The sequence below is a fragment of the Hippopotamus amphibius genome, chromosome 1, assembly GCF_030028045.1.
Source record: "Hippopotamus amphibius kiboko isolate mHipAmp2 chromosome 1, mHipAmp2.hap2, whole genome shotgun sequence".
Classification (NCBI taxonomy): domain Eukaryota; kingdom Metazoa; phylum Chordata; class Mammalia; order Artiodactyla; family Hippopotamidae; genus Hippopotamus; species Hippopotamus amphibius.
The window spans coordinates 121118426-121138149 of NC_080186.1; the positions used below are offsets into that span (position 1 = coordinate 121118426).

Here is a 19724-nt window from a genome sequence, read left to right on the forward strand (position 1 = left end):
ACAATTTTTAATACCATATTTTGAGTTCCTTGAGTATATTTTGTTGATTTGCTTTTTGAAAATGTGGCCTTGGGGGTCTCAGTTACCTTTTGCATTTATATTTTTCCTTATCTTACTTTTAAAATTAAGAGATAATTTACATAAATAAAATTTAGATATTTTAAGTGTAAGTTATTTGTGTTTTACAAATACACTCATTCATTAAACCATCACACTAATCAAGAAATACAGTATTTTTGTCACCTACATATTATTTTATGCCATTTCCTAGTTGACTCCCTACCTCAGGAAAACACAGTATTTCTCTTATCCAGGTTTATTGAGATATATTGACAAATAGCATTGTGGAAGGTTAAGGTGTACAATGTGATGTACACCTTGACACATGTATATATTGCAAAATGATTACCACTGTAAGGTTAGATAACACTACCATTATATCACATAGTTATCTCTTTTTTTTTGGTGAGAACATTTAAGATCTACTCTCTTAGTAACTTTAAATTATGTAATACAGTATTGTTAACATAGTCACCACACCGTATACTAAATCCCTACAAACTATTCATCTTATAAATTGAAGCTTCTACTCTTTGACCAATATCTCCCCCTTTCCCTCAACCCCAAACCCTGGCAACCACCATTCTACTCTGTATGTCTATGAGTTCAACTTTTTAGTTTCCACATATAAGTGAGATCTCATGGTATTTGGCTTTCTGACTGACATATTTCACTTAGCATAACTCCTTCAAGATCTATTTGTGTTGTTATAAAAAGGATAGCATTCTTTTTTATAGATGAATAAAAACATTATTTTTGCCATATGTTTTATAGGGAATTAATATATATACATATATTTACTTATAATTTTTTTCTATCTTTAGCACTTTTTAAATTCTTGCTGTTTCTTGCATCTTGTCTAAGAAACATTTTCCTAAACCAAGGCTAAAGAAACATTCCCTTATATTTACTTCTAGAAGTTTTATACCTTTAGTTTTTATGCAGCTGTGAGCTTAATTTGTTTATGTTTCATCTCTTAACTGAATACATTGAGGCACAATTAAATACAATAAGACACCCATTTAAAGTATACAGTTTGATATGTTTTGACAAGCATGTATACCTGTGTAACCACCACCATGATAAAAATACAGTACATATCCATCACCCTGAAACTTCCCCTCATGCTCCCTCCCTATCAGTTCCCTATATCACCACCAGTCCCAGGAAACCAATGATTACTCTTTGTCACTAAAACTTTGTTTGACAGTACTAGAATTTCATATAAATAGAATCACATAGTATGTAATTTTTGCTTTTTGGTTTCTTTCACTAGACTTATTTTTGAAATTTATCCATGTTAGGTGTGATGTGGTAGTTCATTCTTTTTGTTTCACTGTATAAATACACTACACTTTATTTAGGCAAATGACAATGGACATTTAGTTTTTTCTCAATTTATAGGTCTTAGGGAGAGACCTGCACAAATATTTGTATGTATGCAGTTACATAAATGTATGGAGATATTTTTCATTCTATTAAGCAAATAACTAGGTGTGGAATTGGTGATTTACATAGTTGAACATATTTATATAGTTAACATTTATATATGTTAACTTTATAAGAGATTGTCAAATAATTTTGCCATCTTATACTCTCAGCAGCAATGTATGAATGTTACCAATTGCTTGACATATCAATAAAACTTGCCAGTCTTAATTCCATCCCTCAAGTAGAGGCACAGTGGTATTGAATTGTGGCTGGAATTTGCATTTCTTTGACGACTAATGATGCTGAATATCTTTTTGTGTGTCTATTGGCCATCTCTGTATTTTATTTAGCTAAGTTACTCTCAAATCTTTTTTCCATTTCCTAATTGGAATGTCTTTGCAATTATTAGGTTGGATCATTTGTCTCTGTATTGAATTGTAGGAGTTCTCTACATTTTCTAGGCATAATTTTTTGTCACATGTATACTATGCAAATGTTTTTACCGTGTTGTGATTTGCCTTTACTTTTTTATGTCTTTTGAAGAGTAAAAGATTTTTTTTTTAGTTTTGCTAAAGTACAATTTATTGATTTTGACTTTTATAGTTCATGTTTTGTCTCATATTTAAGAAATATTTTCAAAACCTAAGCTCTCTACATTTTATTCAATACTATTTTCAAGAAATTTTATAATATCAGCTTTTGCAGGCAGGATATAATCTATTTCTAGTTGATTTTTTAATATGGTATGAGAAAAGTGCAAGTTTTTTTTTTTTCCTTATCCAAATTGCACCATTTTCAAAAAGATTATCCTTTCTAAACTGCAGAACGCATTTCAGGACTTAGTAAAGCATAGGTTCTTTGTCTCCACGCAGAAAGAATTCATTGAGAGGCAGTGACAGGTATGGAATGAGTTTATTAGTATAGGACACTTGTGAGGCAAGCAAGGGAGTGCTGCCCCAAAAGCTTAGTGGGTTACATTTTTATAACCAAAGGAAAATTCTGGAAGGAAAGAGGACCACCTTCTTTAATAGATGTCAAACTTCCATCATTAGCTCCTCCTCCACATCAGGCAGGGGAGTTTCCTTGTTCCTACTTTGCCTCTTTACTCTGTCCGTATCACTTTTACCATTCAATTGCCTTGCCAGCCTCATAGAAAATTAATTGACTATATCAATGCGGATCTATTTCTGGACACTATATTTTGATCTATTTGTCTACATTTATACAAATACCAAACTGTCTATTTAAATGTAACTTTATAAATAAGTCCTGATGTAATTCCCTATCCGTTCCTGGCAGAAGCCATCTCTGAGAGGGTGATATACCTCAGAACTTGCTGGGAAGCCACTCTCTGGGGTCCTGGAGGAAGCCATCCATGTGAAGATGCCTCAGCATGGAAATCTCTGGGAAAATGCCTGTGGGGATGGTACTGCTGAAACTGAAAGGGAGTGCCACTGGGTGTCCTACATGCTGCTAGCCTACAGCCAGAGGTAAGGACACCAGAACCTGGTAGAGAATTGTCTTCTCTGGAATCCCTTTATCACTTTCTACTGACAAAGCTCAGTATAGTGTCAGCCGGCAAGGGAGAAATATTCCAGGATCACAGGTAGAGCAATTAAGAGAAAGTTTAGAACTGAAATGCAATTACATTCCTCCTCACACAGTCTACTTAGAGTTAATATTGTATGACTCTACCTGAAATGTAAGAGCTTTGGAATTACATAGATCCATTTATGCTATTCTATACTTTATTCTAAAGTGTATTACACCTCTATACATTAAAAACCCATAAGAAAATGTAATACTTTTTGCTTTATTCATACAGAGTCTAAAGACATTAAGAAAAAATAGGGACTTCCTAGGTGGCACAGTGGGTAAGAATCCACCTGCCAATGCAGAGGACACAGGTTTGATCCCTGCCCCAGGAAGGTACCACATGCTGTGGAGCAACTAAGCCCGTGCCACAACTATCGAGCCTGCACTCTAGAGCCCATGAGCCACAACTATTGAGCCCATGTGCTGCAACTACTGAAGCCCATGTGCCTAGAGCCTGTGCTCTGCAACAAGAGAGGCCACTGCCATGAGAAGCCCGCGCATCACAATGAAGAGTAGCCCCTGCTTGCCACAACTAGAGAAAGCCCATGTGCAGCAACGAAGACCCAACACAGCCAATTAAATTAATTAATTAATTAATTAAAAAAAGAAAAAGAAAAAATAGGCTTTTATGTTTACTCAAATATTTATGATTTTAACGCTCATCATTTCTTCTTGATAGTTTTTGATATCTATGTTTGTTCACAGTGTTCTTAATGTAAAGGTGAGGCTTTGGAGCAAGGATAGATTATTATTATTATTCACAGCAATAACTGAATAATTTTCTATTGACCTAATCCTTCTGAGATTGTGAGGGCCAGTCATCATCCTACATATATGAGCGTCTGCACTATGTAATAGAAGTCCTGAAATTAGAAATCTGGAGCTTATGTAGGAGTTGAATAGTTGTTAACTCCCTCCACTGAAATGTAAACACATAATTATGGGAAGATAAATCTCTCATTAATTCTTTGGTATATTTTAGGTTTCAAAAGTTTCCTTTAATCTAGATCTCAGTTTTCTTTACTCAGGAAGCCTAACTAAGAAGAAAAATGAAAATTTTCACTTTTTGACACCTAACTATTTGCATTTCTGTCTAGTATAACTTCCCCTTTTTTGAACTCAGTGGCAGGGCAAGAATAAAGGTGCAGATGTAGAGAAGGGACTTGAGGACATGATGGGGGGGCAGTGGGGAAAGGGGAAGTTGGAATGAAATGGGAGAGTAGCCTTGACATATACACACTACCAAATGTAAAATAGATAGCTCATGGGAAGCTTTTGCATAACACAGGGAGATCAACTCGATGACTGGTAATGACTTAGAGGGGTGGGTTAGGGAGTGTGGGAAGGAGTTGCAAGAGGGAGGGGATATGGGGATACATGTGTAAATACAGCTGATTCATTTTGTTGTATAGCAGAAACTGTCACAATGTAAAGCAATTATACTACAATAAAGGGCTAAAAAAAAAATTTCCTGCAGCATTTCAGGTACTGAGGATCTGTTGACAAAAAATTCTCTTATTTTAAACTGTATAAGGCTGTCGTTATCTTGCTTTTAATCTTGAAAAACATCTTTAGTGGAAATATAATCCTGAAGTGGTATTTTTGTTGTTTTTGTTGTACAAAAATGTGAATCAGCTGTATTTATACATATATCCCCATAACCCCTCCCTCCCGTGACTCCTTCCCACCCTCCTATCCCACCCCTCTAAGTCACCACCAATCATCGGGTTTATCTCCCTATATTATGCAGGAATTTCCCACCAACTATCTATTTTACATTTTGGTGGTGTATATATGTCAATGCTATTCTCTCACTTCGTCCCAGCTTCCCCTTAGCCAACCCCCCACACCCCAGTGTCCTTAAGTCTGTTCTTTACATCTGCATCTTTATTCTTGCTCTGTCACTGGGTTCATGGGTATCATTTTTTAAGATTCCATATATATGAGTTAGCATATGGTATTTGTTTTTCTCTTTCTGGCTTACTTCACTCTGTATGACAGACTCTAGGCCCATCCACCTCACTACAAATAACTCAACTTCACTGCTGTTTACTGCTGAGTAATATTCCATTGTATATATGTGCCACATCTTCTTTATCTATTCATCTGTTGATGGGCATTTAGGTTGCTTCTGTGTCCTGGCTATTGTAAACAGTGCTGCAATGAACATTGTGGTACATGTTTCTTTTGGAATTATGCTTTTCTCTGGGTATATGCCCAGTAGTGGGATTGCTGGGTCATATGGTAGTTCCATTTTTAGTTTTTAAAGAACCTCTATACTGTTTTCCATAGTGACTGTACCAATTTACATTCCCAGCAACAGTGCGGGAAGGTTCCCTTTTCTCCGCAACCTCTCCAGCATTTATTGTTTCTAGATTTTTTGATGATGGCCATTCTGACTGGTGTGAGGTGATACCTCATTGTGGCTTTGACTTGCATTCCTCTAATGATTAGTGATGTTGAGCATCTTTTCATGTGTTTGTTAGCCACCTGCATGTCTTCTTTGAAGAACGGTCTGTTTATGTCTTCTGCCCATTTTTGGATTGGTTTATTTGCTTTTTTGATATTGAGCTGCATGAGCTGCTTGTATATTTTGGAGATTAATCTTTCTTCTGTTGCTTCATTGGTAAATATCTTCTCCAATTCTGAGGGCTGTCTTCTTGTCTTGTTTATGATTTCTTTTGCTGTGCAAAAGGTTTCAAGTCTCATTAGGTCCTATTTTTTTATTTTTTATTTTGTTTCTGTTATTCTAGGAGGTTTGTCAAAAAGCATCTTGTTTTGGTTTATGTCATAGAGTGTTCTGCCTATGTGTTCTTCTAAGAGTTGTATAGTATCTGGCCTTACATTTAGATCTTTAATCCATTTTGAGTTCATTTTTGTGAATGGTGTTAGGAAGTGTTCTAATTTCATTCTTTTACCTGTTGCTGTCCAATTTTCCCAGCACCACTTATTGAAGAGGCTGTCTTTTTTCCATTGCATATTCTTGCCTCCTTTGTCAAAGATAAGGTGCCCATATATGTGGGGGTTTATCTCTGGGCTCTCTATTATGTTTTATTGATCTATATTTTTGCTTTTGTGCCAGTACCATACTGTCTTGATCACTATGGCCTTGTAGTATAGTTTGAAGTCAGGGATCCTGATTCCTCCAGCTCCATCTTTCCTTCTCAAGATTACTTTGGCTATTCGAGGTCATTTGCATTTCCATACAATTGTAAAATTTCTTGCTCTAGTTCTGTGAAAAATGCCACTGGTAATTTGACAGGGATTATGTTGAATCTGTAAATTGCTTTGGGTAGTATAGTCATTTTCACAATGTTGATTCTTCCAATCCAAGAACATGGTATGTCCCTCTATCTTTTTGTATTGTCTTTGATTTCTTTCATCAGTGTCATATAGTTTTCTGCATGCAGGTCTTTTGCCTCCTTAGGCAGGTTTATTCCTAGGTATTTTATTCTTTTTGTTGCAGTGGTACATGGGAGTGTTTCCTTAATTTCTTTCTACTCTTTTGTTGTTAATGTATAGGAATGCAATAGGTTTCTGTGCATTAATTTTGTATCCTGCTTCTTTACTAAATTCATCGATTAGTGATAGCAGTCTTCTGGTGGGATCTTTAGGGTTTTCTATGTATAACAGCATGTCATCTGCAAAGAGTGACAATTTTACTTCTTCTTTTCCAATTTGGATTCCTTTTATTCTGTTTTCTTCTCTGATTGCTGTGGCTAAAACTTTCAGAACTATGCTGAATAATAGTGGAGAAAGTGGGCACCCTTTTTCCTGTTCTTAGAGGGAATGCTTTCAGTTTTTCACCATTTAGAATGATGTTGGCTGTGGGTTTGTCATATATGGCTTTTATTATGTTGAGGTAATTTCCTTCTATGCCCACTTTCTGGAGAGTTTTTATCATAAAGCAATGTTGAATTTTGTGAAGAGCTTTTCCTGCATCTATTGAGATTATCATTTGATTTTTATCCTTCAATTTTTTAATATGGTGTATCACATTGATTGCTTTGCATATATTGAAGAGTACTTCCATTCCTAGGATAAACCCCACTTGGTCATGGTGTATGATCTTTTTAATATGCTGTTGACTTCTGTTAGCTAGTATTTTGTTGAGGATTGTTGCATCTATATTCATCAGTGATATTGGTCTGTAATTTTCTTTTTTTGTGACATCTTTGCCTGGTTTTAGTATCAGGTTGATGGTGGCCTCATAGAATGAGTTTGGGAGTGTTCCTCCTTCTGCTATATTTTGGAAGAGTTTGAGAAGGATAGGTGTTAGCTCACCTCTAAATGTTTGATAGAATTTGCCTGTGAAGCCATGTGGCCCTGGGCTTTTGTTTGCTGGGAGATTTTTAATCACAGTCTCAAATTCCATGCTTGTGATTGGTCTGTTCATATGTTCTATTTACTTCTGGTTCAGTCTTGGAAGACTGTACTTTTCTAAGAATTTATCCATTTCTTCCAGATTATCCAACTTATTGGCATATAGAAGCTTGTAGTAGTCTCACATGATCTTTTGTATTTCTGTGGTGTCAGTTGTTACTTCTCCTTTTTCATTTCTAATTCTGTTGAATTGCATCTTCTTCCTTTTTTGCTTGAGTCTGGCTAATGGTTTATCAATTTCATTTATCTTGTTTAAGAACCAGCTTTAGGTTTATTGAACTTTGGTATTGTTGTTTGCATTTTTTTCATTGTTTTCCCATCTTCTTCACATTGGATTCTTTCCTTTGATTAGTCTTCATATTCACTGTTTCTTTATTCTGTCTCCATTCTTCTGCTAATCTCATCCAAGGAAGTTTTTTTCCAGATAAAGTATTTCAGTTCTATCATTTTTTTTTTTGTGGTTTCTATTTCTCTTCTAAGATTTCTTATATGCTTATAAGAAAGCACATTTTCTTTCCTTCATGGGAGATAGTTATCATAGATGTTTTAAAATCCTAATCTACTAATTTCAAAATTGAATTAGACATCATTAGGTCTACACTGACCGCCTTATTTCTTGAGAATGGCCATGTATTCCTGGCTCTCTTTATGTGAAATTATTTTGGATTTAAACTATCATTTGGTGAATATTGTGTTGCAGAGACTCTGTTCTATTGAGCTGACAATTGTTGGTCTTTTTAGTTTTAGAAAGTAAATAACTTGGTCAGAACAAAATTGAAAAAAATTTCATTTGGGTGGTAGTTCAAATCTTTGTTTAACTCTTTTATACTTCTGGACTGCTTTGAGTCTTTCTCACTCATATGTGCTTCAGGAATTAACCAGAAATTTGGACAAAATATATACAGAGGTTTTGAAGTTATCTCTCTGGTTCTCTCCTTCCAGGATTCTCTCCTCATCTTCCAGCAGTTCTAGTTACCCCAGACTGTAACTTCTGGTTCTTCATACCATAAAGTCTGTTGGTTTTCATTTTGAATCTTAACCTTTTCACAAACAATGCTGACTGTGGTCTTCATTTAAACTAAAACTCTATCAAAGAGAAATCATCCTGTGTATTTACCTTCTTCCAAGTGTTGGAAGCATTTTAGATCTGTCTGCTTTTATCCTATGTCCAGTGTCTTCAAGCAGCTGCTCTTTGTGTTTTTTCTCAGAGTTTGTAGCTGTCATCTTCAAGAGGTTTGACACACCAAGTACTTAACTCATTCAGACCAGAAGCAAAATTCCTACTTGCCTTTACTTTTATGAAAGTTACAACCCCAAAATTAAAAAAAATATATTGTATGCAATTTACATATTTTAATTACTACTGAGTCACTGATTCAGTTGAAAATTAATGCAGGAACTATAAAATTATATACATGTCAAGAAGAAAATTTAATTAGAGAAATTATGTGCCTACAAATTATTGGAAAATTTGAAAGAAATAAGAATCTGTCACTGAAATTATTGATTTAACAGAACTTGACCAAAGCTGAAACCTACAGGTCAAAGAAATGCTGCCGCTACTGCTGCTGCTGTGACATTTTTACAGTCTTCTCACTCACAAAAGTAGGGAGCAGAAACTGAGTCTAGCTCCAATAGTATACTCTCCACACTCAGGTTTTCATTATTTTGCTTCTCTATATAAACAAGATAAAAGAAAGATGACCTCAACTTTGGCTTCCATTTTACTGCCAAGGGGAAAACTGAGAAAGTATGAAACTGAAATAGAGGAGAAAGGAGAGCTAAGAAAACAGACAAATTGAGCCTGTGGTGATGTCATAGTCTATTATTCACAATTTGCCTGCAACTCCACATTTGATGTTCTGATGTTTGTTCAGATATGGGAGCGATGAATTGGATTCCTTTTTATCTAGTGAGTCTAATATAAGTTGGATTTTTTTTCACTTTTTGCAGTACAATAGACATAAATTATGCTGGAACAATTTCAAGTATATTAGTCAAGGGACAAGCCCTACCTCCTCCATCCCTTGCCATATGTTGGGTGAAGTCCTGTGAATCACACATTGCTCCAACATCTATCTAGAAAGAATTTTGATTAAATTTGATATTTAGCTGTGTGACACTGAAAACCATTTGAATTGCATGGCTAAGAGTGGAGTTTTAAGACTTCCATCTTCAATTTTTCCCCTGTTATTTGGATAAAGCCAGCTTATTGCAAAAGAAATCTAGCACAAAGTGGGAAAGCAAAGTCAAGTGACAGAAAGAGAAAAACGATTCATTTATCCAACCAATATTTACTGAATCCTTACTAAGTATCAGGCAATATCTTAGAGATAGGGCTAAAAAAATTTAGCAAAACAGGAAAAAATTTCCCATGTAGATGGAAAATAGAGATGTAAATGAGAAAATACAATCATAAATGCACATAAAATTGTAATATATGTTAAAGAGGAAAAGTAAATTATAGATGAGGATGTTTTCCAGAGGTTGACCTCTGAGTCAAGGCTCAGCATAATATTGTAATGCAAGTCTATGAATTGAGCCATATCTGATCAGATTTGTCTTGAACTTCCCCGTGATTTAAGCTAATAGATTCCCTTTCCTTATGGTGGATTGTATTGTGCTTCATTCACATGAAAATCAAAGCTACTGACTAACACGCCACAGTCTTTATATTTTTTAAGCTTTCTTCTTTACACTTTCCATTTCCATCTATCTTTTATGTGCAGAGTATGGCTTGTTTCTTGGTCTGGATTCTCCAGAGAAACAAAATCAATAGAATGTGTTCACGTACATTCTATTCACAGGGATTGGCTCATACAATTATGGAGGTTATTCTAAGTCCACAGTTATGTCAAGAAGTGATTCTAATATCTACCTGACAGTGTATCAACATAATTCAAATGGATCTTGAATTTATAGGCTAAACAGAAAGGTATGACCTTCAAGTCTTTTTATAACTTGAATTCTTCATTCTAGAATTCCTGCTATGACTTCATTTCTCTGTTAAGTATTGTGCACACTCAAGTAATTTTTTTAAGGGAGGCCCTTTTAAATCTGAGGAAATTTTCCCTTTAAAGACAGACAATTTGGGAAAAATTCTTAGGTCACAACTTTCCAAAACTATACATATTACAACCTGGGGTGAGGATGTGGCCTGTATTCTGCTGTTCTTTATTTCTACTTCCTCTCTTTTCTAAGGAAGAAGAAACATTTTCATTAGCCATATTCTTTCTTCCACCCTTCAAAGGGCATATCTTAGCATCTTTGATGTATGTTTAAAACAATGTACAGCCCATCCAAAATGGTTAAGTTATTTACATGGTTTAGACACTGCCAGGATGATTAATAAACAACTTTCTTTCTACTGTAAAAAAAAAAAGTGATTCTAGAAAGGTAACTAACTGCAGTATTTTTTAGATTTACTTCTGCTCTGATACCTTAGGGGTCTTTGAACAGGTTTCTTTAAAGCGTTATGCAGCACCACGGCTGAGGACTTGGCCAGCACCCTGTGCAGAATTGTTTATTCTGGAAGATGCACTGAGCGGACCAGGTGTCCAAGAAACCCAGGAATTCAGCAGTTATTAGGAGGGACTGTTGTGCACATTTGAAAATTGCTGGAAGCAGCAGTAGCTGCTGTCAGATCTCTGTTGGTAGCCTCTGAAAATGGCATAACTGGAAATAAAAAGACATTGAGTCAGTAATCATCTCAGTTGGGAGTTTCTGCTGCTCTGAGGACTTCTGGGGACTACCCCACAGGTACATCTCTGCTGGGAGCCACTGACAGGATCTGCAAAGAGTCAAGTGTGAGAAGACTTGATGCTAAGTGCCTGCAATCCTCTCTGAACCTCCCCTTGTGAGTCAGTCATGACTCATGAGGGAGGGTAGAGAGGGTGAATTTTTCTTCATTATCTCACAGAAGAGGAAGAATAAACATTTCTAGAAAATTTAAAGGTTTAGAAATTTTATTGACTGAGTCCAGCAACAGAGAGCTTGACTTTGACGTCATTTCAAATACAGGATATGTAAAACAGTGGCACACAAATGTGTAATAGGCACTTAACTCTTTTTCCTTCAACCCCACAAACGCTCTCATCTGTCTCGGGTCAGTCCAATAGAGAACTGAAGGAAAGAATGAGAATAATTAGGGGACTAGCCAAACCTCCTAGGATGCCACTCAATATTTTTTCATCCTATTCCCTACCCTTGAGGCCAACCCTTAATTGGAGATATTTTCATCTCCATGAAGCTCAGAAGAAGCAGAGTACCATCTATGTGACCTGCACCTAAATAGTCCACACCTTTCCTTCAGTTCTCAAACCTGTTCTTTGCCACTGTTTTTCAAGGTCTCAGTTTTTCTAGCTAAGATATCACACTTCCTCATCCCTCACACTGTGCTCTTATGCCCCTCTCCTTGGTGCAGAAACTGAATTTGTAGAATTCAGATGAACCCATACTAAAAAGGAGAAGTTTTCTTCTTCTTTTGCAATGATAGCAGGCTTTATTTGCCCTGGTGAAGTCCAAGGAAGAAAAGGGTTTCTCCCTCACCTAACAATCTTACAAAATACAGCTGTGTGTTACCTCTTGTAATATGGATTTTCTATATTTACTTCTCTTTTTCTTAATTTGCAACAGCCTTCAGCTTCTAATGAGCTACCAGGCAACCTGGGACTAATTGCCAACTAATTGACAATGTCAGTTTCCTTCTGTTACATTTTTATCTTATTGGACACTGGGAGATTTAGGATCCATGTTCTTTTCTGCATCCTCTTTACTAATTGAAAGGATTGGAACTGTGCCAAAAATAATGTTGCAATAATGGCTCCCTAGAGTTTTGGAAAGTATAACTATAAACCAGCATGTTGGGGCCACAACTAATAAGAGACAAAAGAAAATTTCTTCAGGGATGCTTTAGGGGATACTTCTCAGAATTCTCAGCAGAGGAGGTAAGAATACACAGTTTGGGGGTATTGAGATGTCAGTAGTTGAAAGAAATAGAATGGAGTTATTTCAAAATAGAAATGATTGCAGTACTATTAATTTTTGAGTCCTATTTGATTAGATTTCTACATTTCACTGACTTCTAATAGCTTTCTGCTAGGGAACATAGAGAAATAGGCCCTGTTGGGTTATTTTATGTGGAAAATTGAGTAAAGTTAGTGTTTGGGTTTAGTGATAGAGAAGTGGCGGTCACCAATGATAATTTTAGAAATGTTCTAATTATCCCATGAGCTTTAGTCTATCATCTATTAGTGATGGTTAAAAAAGAACATGTAAGGAAAGCAAGGCACAAATATATATGATAAATTTAGAAGATGGAGGATAATACTGGGCTTTGGGGTGATAAATGGGGCACCACCAATGAACTGTAGTAGACACAGGGATGGATACAAACAAGTAACATGAAATATGGTCCCCAAGCCCATGGAACTGACTCCCTCTCTATCAGCCATCTCTGAGAGACTGATTCATTTCAAAAGTCTCCCCTGGGTGATTGAAAAAGAAGGCACAGAAACTGCTAATTCCATATCAAGAATGAATTTTCTACATTTAGTTCATTCAATGGCCATTCTTGAATGTCACAAGAAACTCTTCTCTGGTGACAGTGATATATTAGAAAAGTGTAATAAGTAATGAGGGGATAAAAGAAATGAATATATAACTAAGTTATCTTTCCTTACAGACCTTCTGCTGTTTTTAGACCTCACAGTCCTAACATTCTGTGGACAAATAATCTACTGCATAAGCCTCATAGATGGGAACTGAGGAGGTAAATAAATTACATTCCTCAGGGAATATGCTGGTGGTTTGTTTTGTTACCCATCTAGTGATGTAATAAAGTATTTGGAAGAACCAGAGTACAAATGGTAATAATAATAATAATAGTAATAGTAATAATAATAGCAATGGTAGGAGCATTCATGAGAACTTGGTCTGGTTAATGGTCTACAATTTCTTGATTGTGTAACACATTAATATGTAGGTAACACAATTGTAACCTTGCAGTGTGATCTGGTAGGTTTTGAGCTGAATCTCTGTTCCCAGATTCTCCATATAAGGCTTAAAATTCCACCATCTCTTTCATGAGCTTACAGAATGCCTGTTACAGATGCCGTCTTTAAAAAAATCAAATATTTAGTCAACAGTTCATTAAAGAAATAGTTCTTAAGTAGTAATTTGTATTCATATGTTATTGGAAATAGAAAACTACTACCAAGGCATTTACACTCTGGTATATGAGAAAGTAGAGGCTGGTACTTCCATGATATGTTTCATACACAATATAAAGTTGCTAAATAATTTAAGAGAAGGGAAAGTTCATATCACTCTTATCACTGGAGACCAGAGTAGTCAGAGGTTGCAGCTTCTGTCTGGGTGATCAAGACTGGATAGAAAGTGAATAAAAGTTTTCCAGGTGAAGGGAAAGAGTTGAGCAAACTCACAGAGGTGAGGTGCTGAGAGATGGGAAGACATAGTCTTTCTGTTTGTTGAAGAAGGCAAGGTGATTTACTATTATTTCAATAAAGAGTGGTACTTTACTTAATCTCAGATAGATATAATTTAAAAAGTCATGTAGTAAATGAAAATATGAATTTAATTTATCAATAAATTAACACATTAATGACTAAATAAATTGATAGAAGCGATAACTTCTCTATTCAGAGAACGTGTCAAATTTACCCATTAGTTTACTGGTCACTATGCTCCACTCAGATAGAAAAGTGAAACTGATATTTCTGCTTCTCTTGAAAGTGAGGGAACCTGATGTGAAAACACTCAAAGATGTTGTAGGTTAAGAAATATACCTCAAAAATATAGGATCAAGAGTCAGTTGGTCTCTTCAATTGATAAAAAGTTTTCTTTTTATATTCCTTTTTTGTGCCTTATGTTTTTTGACAATTTGGTTGCTTTAATGTTTTATTACTTTACAAATTCAAACTTGATTTGAGTTGAATTAAAGCAGAAAGGATTTGGTCATCCTTTAGTAAGGAGAAATTGGAGGAGCTGAAACTCCTTGAGGCTAGGTGTGTCCTATGCAATGGTGAGTTCTGTTGGAAATCCAGGGAAAATGTAAGAGTTGTAATGGTTCATATTGAAGTAAAGTCTGGTGGGTTGGATTTATTTCCTTTTGAAGTTTGAAGCTGCAATTACAGCAGAATTCTGAGTCAGGTCTATATTTTTGACAAAATGGTAGGTGGTTAGTAAGATCAATTACCAAACTGACTGTGAGAAATTTGTGTTTCTCTAGAGCTACTTAAATGCCCTAAGATCCCACCCAACTCCCCTCTATTGAGTGGGTCAAATAAGTTGTTTGATTAGGGAAAAGGATGAGCTAAAGTCAACACAATATTATTGTCTCCATAAATACACACAAATAGGAGCTGGGTTTGCATGTTGGTCCAGTAGGTTTTTTGAAAATAAAATAACACGATTAAAAAATAAAACCTAAAGCAGATATATGTTTAAAGTATCTCCAAAAGGAAACTTAAGAAAAACTAGTACTACTTCCTGAAAATTAAATAACCTGTGTAGCAGAAGCTGACATTAACTAGAAGTTTACAATGTGCATGTGCTCTGCTAAGCGCTTTAATTTTCATAAGAAAACTGGGAAAGAGGTACTATTAGTATCTTTATGTTACAAATGAAAAAGCTGAGGCACAGAGGATTACACAGATAATAATAAATGATAGAGTTAAGTTGACATGTAGGAAGTTTTCAGACACTTTCATTCCCTAATTGCTATTTGAAGTAGGGAGTGTGAAAATAATTTCCTAGAGTTAAACACTATGAGAGATGCAGAAATGTCAATAGAAATATGTAATCTGAGTTTTTGGAAACAATTCCATAAATTGACATGATTGATAGGGCATTTCCTACTAGCATGAGTCCTTACCCTTCTATTTAGCATTCTTCAATCCATAGTGGAGCTATCTACACTTGTCATGGTAAACAACATGTCTTCATTCTTATTCTCTATAGATCAATCTTGGGGAAAAAGTCAACAAAACTAATTTCTCCTCTGTCACAGAGTTCCTTTTGCTGGGATTCTCCAGCCTTGGAGAAATCCAGCTCATCCTCTTTGCTGTGTTTCTGTGTCTATATCTGATTATCCGGAGTGGAAACATCACCATTGTCACTATCATCCACCTGGATCGCAACCTCCACATACCTATGTACTTCTTCCTAGGGATACTTTCCATCTCTGAGACATGCTACACCTTTGTCATCCTGCCCAAGATGCTCATAAATCTATTATCTCTGCTCAGAACAATCTCATTTATTAACTGTGCCACTCAGATGTTTTTCTTCCTTGTTTTTGCTGTCACTAATTGCATGTTACTGGGTGTCATGGGTTACGACCGTTATGCTGCCATCTGTCATCCACTTTGGTACTATATCCTCATGAGCTGGCAGGTATGTGGACAACTGGCAGCCACTTGTGCTGTGATTGGTTTTTTGTTCTCACTGATAGGCTCCCTCTTAGTCTTTGAACTACCTTTCTGTGGCCCCAACAAGATTAACCACTACTTCTGTGACATCTCACCAGTTATGCGGCTTGCCTGTACTGATGCCTACATCAACGAAGTGGTCATCTTCATTGGTGGAATTGTAGCATTCATGATCCCTCTGACTTTAATTTGCATTTCTTATGGCTTCATTGTTCTTACCATCCTGAGGATACCATCAGCTGAAGGCAAGCGGAAAGCCTTCTCCACTTGCACCTCCCATCTTACTGTAGTCATCGTTCACTATGGCTGTGCCTCCTTTGTCTATCTGCGACCATCATCCAAGTACTTATCCAGCAAAGATAGGCTTGTGACATTGACCTACACAATTGTGACTCCACTGTTGAACCCCCTGGTGTATAACCTCAGGAACAAAGATGTCCAGATGGCCATTTGGAAAGTGATCGGCAGAAGAGGATTTTATCCTAAAGCTTTATAATGAGAATACTTCACATCTACAAAAGATTTTTTTCTGAGGACATAGCAATAACTATAGAAATGATTATACTGTTGTCTTTGATTTACATAGCACTTTAAAATCTCATAGTGAAAGCTTCTCTGTGGTGTTATTTTGATAGGCTTTGTGAAGTGCATTTTTAAACTTGGGGTAATTGTTAGTCAGAGGCATATTTAAAATGCTCTTAAACTTGAACAGGGAAGGATTTTTATTTTTCAGAAAACTTAAATAAGAATGTTTTTACTCTTCTAGGAAGAATAAGTAACATATTGTGAATGGTAATTCAGTATAGAAGGTTCAGCCATCACAGCTTCTCAATGGTTTAGAAAAACCTTAACAGGACCCTTCATAAAAAATCATTGAGATAGTGGAATAAATCAAGGTGAAAATTATTAATATAACCATGAGCTATTAGTGTTGGAAAGGACCCAAGGCTATCACTTCCAACTGTTCTATCATTGCAAGAATCTCACATGCAGTATTTCAGCCTCTAGTTTAACCACTGTTAAATACCTCTGTTATAAATCTCCACTTTTATATAGCTTCTTCCTTTTGGTCCCATTTATTATCTCTGGAGATGCATAGCTAATATTTCACTTATACAGCAGCAATTCAAATATTTGAAGATGAATGATGTATGCTTTTCTTAAAACACCTTTAACCTAGCTGATGACTCCTTTGATAAGTCCTAGTTATCTTTCTCTGGATTATTCTCAAGGTACTTTCCATTTTGTTAATAGCATTCTTCAAAAGAGTCACCAGGAAATGTGTATAATACTCCAGATGACTTGAGATAATCATCTCCCTTGTCCTGGAAGTCAATTTTATATTAATACAGCCTAAGTTTCTTCCCTATCATTTCCCTATAAGCTCTATCACATGTGTGCTCCTCTCTGACCCCTATCAGATCCCTATGTCTTTTAGACTAAAGGATTTTATATTATATATCCACCTTCCTATCATTATGAAGCCTATTCTGATTTGTTTAGTTTAGTTGTATAGTTCTTTATCAATTATCACCAATTATCAATATTTTGTTCTCTGAAGAAGGTATTACACATATGTGCACATATGCTCACGTCTACTTAAAACAACAATGAGGAACTTCCTAGGTGGCACAGTGGGTAGGAATCTGCCTGCCAATGCAGGGGACACGGGTTTGATCTCTGCCCCAGGAAGATACCACACGCCACGGAGCAATTAAGCCCGTGTGCCACAACTATTGAACCTGCATTTTAGAGCCTGTGAGCCACAACTGTTGAGCCCATGTGCTGCAACTACTGGGGCCCACGTGCCTAGAGCCAGTGCTTTGCAATGGGAGAAGCCACAGCAATGAGAAGCCCGCACACCACAATGAAGAGTAGCCCCCATTCACCGCAACTAGAGAAAGCCCGTGTGCAGCAATGAAGACCCAACACAGCCAATAAAATTAATTAATTAATTAATTAATTTTAAAAGAAAACAACAACAATGAGCTACTCTCTCCTCGCATAGCCCTCTCTGTCACTCCTTCCAAACACAATGCTACCTGATAACATTGCATCAGACTTTAGAGAAAAGGGAAGGTATCAAACTGAAATCCCCCCTTTTTCTTGTCACTGCATTTGCAAACATACTTGTACCACAATTATTCTAATATTTTTTCTTTATTCCTGTTGCAGTAGAACTAGTCCTTTTTAGCTTTCACAAATGCCTCTTCCTTTTCAAATTATCTGAATTGTGTCTCTTTCTTATCAGTGCTCCCTGAGTCCCTCTCCATGCAATTAAGTTTTCATTTTTTCATCCTAGAAAACAGGGACTGAGGATTTGAAGTCATGTGAGTATATTCAAAATATGAATGTATCTAAATTTTTTCAGATTGGACACTTTCAGACTGGTTATACTAGACCATAGATGCCCTCCAACATATAGATCTAAAGAAAGCTAGAGGAGCTCAAAGGAACTGATCATTTGGGTTGATCAGTTCAGCCCCAAGTTAAAGACATTTTTACTTCCCTATGGTTTTGTAACAAGGAAGAACAAATCTGACTCCATATTGGAGCTATTTCTTTCACTTTAACCATTGTATTCTATTGCTTTTGCTACAAGTTAATCACCTGGGGGATGTTATCTAAAAGCTTAAATTGTACATAATGGTCCATCTCTGGGAACTCTGTCTCCCATGTAAAGAGTGTTAAGCTAAAATACCTCCATTCAGTTCACAGGAAACCTCCTGACCAGGTCCACCTGTGAATGGCTGCAGGAAGGAATAAATTAACACATCCTGGAACCAGGACTTTACCCCCTCCCCTTTCAGTATAAAAGAAACCTGAATTCTAACTCCCCCTCCCCTTTTAGTATAAAAGAAGCCTGAATTCTAACTCCAGCAAGATGGTTCTTTGGGACACTAGTCCACTTCTTCTCAGTCTGCTGGCAATCTGAATTAAGTTGCTATTCCGTGTCCCAACAACTCATCTCAATTTTATTGGCCTGTCATATAGTGAACAATACAAGCTTGGACTTGGTAACAGTTTGTGAAGTTTTTTTAGGTAAGAGAAAACAGCTTTAGTATCAATATTGGACAGTGAAGATGTGGGGAGAAATCAACTTACTAATATCAATTTCATAAATTGCTAAAGCCGGCTTTCAGATTCTATAAATTATTTACTCTTTCTTTAACTGTTTACTGAATACCTGCTATATGATGGAAGAAACAAAGATAAAATAAACATTGTTCCTGCTGTAAAAATATTGAATCTACTGTGTATTTCCCCAAACTCCTCTCACAGAGAAGAATAGTGTTTTTTAATTAAATAAAAGCTGCTAATAGTTTTACACACACACAAGCACACGCACATGCACATGCACACACGAGGATGAGTCAAAAATTATCCGCACTCTGGCTGTAGAATTTATAGAAGTTTTAATATAACCAAAGTGCAGATAATTTTTGACTCACCCTTGTATATTTAGTAAATGATGAGCCCTTTCTGTTTTTCTTTAGTTTCCTTTCCTACACATTTTTAAATTAAAATGTCACATATAGGGCTTCCCTGGTGGCGCAGTGGTTAAGAATCCACCTGCCAATGCAGGGGACACAGGTTCAAGCCCTGGTCTGGGAAGATCCCACATGCTGCGGGGCAACTAAGCCCGTGTGCCACAGCTACTGAGCCTGTGCTCTACAGCCTACAAGACACAACTACTGAGCCCATGTGCCACAGCTACTGAAGCCCGCGTACCTAGAGCCTGTGCTCTGCAACAAGAGAAGCCACAGCAGTGAGAAGCCCAGACACCGCAATGAAGAGTAGCCC

General features: G+C 36.4%; 1 pseudogene; it reads left to right on the top strand.

Moving 5' to 3' along the window:
- Window positions 1-2874: 2874 nt before the first annotated feature.
- On the top strand, window positions 2875-16453 carry LOC130838386 (olfactory receptor 10R2-like; annotated as a pseudogene).
- The last annotated feature ends 3271 nt before the right edge of the window (window positions 16454-19724 follow it).